The sequence below is a fragment of the Penaeus monodon genome, chromosome 23, assembly GCF_015228065.2.
Source record: "Penaeus monodon isolate SGIC_2016 chromosome 23, NSTDA_Pmon_1, whole genome shotgun sequence".
NCBI classification, from domain to species: domain Eukaryota; kingdom Metazoa; phylum Arthropoda; class Malacostraca; order Decapoda; family Penaeidae; genus Penaeus; species Penaeus monodon.
This window is the reverse complement of record NC_051408.1, coordinates 14,850,589-14,850,913: the sequence shown is the minus strand read 5'-3', so window position 1 is coordinate 14,850,913 and position 325 is coordinate 14,850,589.

Here is a 325-nt window from a genome sequence, read left to right as displayed (position 1 = left end):
CATGTTGTCAAGTTATTGATTCTCATTCATTTTTTTTTCCTGAAGTGAATATATTACCTTTCATCGGTATTGCCAAGGCGTGGGCAGGGACTTTTCCAGAGGAATTTGCGATTTCCGATTTACGCCCACAAACATTTACGTCAATGATGAAGAGAAAGAAAAAAAGAGCAAAGATAAATGACAATCCTTCATCATTACTCTGTCTACTGTTCAGATCCCTATCATCTGCGCGACAGGTTATTAGAAAGTCTTGTTTGCATATATTTACATAAATGTATTGTTAGGTAACAGTGTTGGAATATACGTAATGCTAATTTTTTTTCAA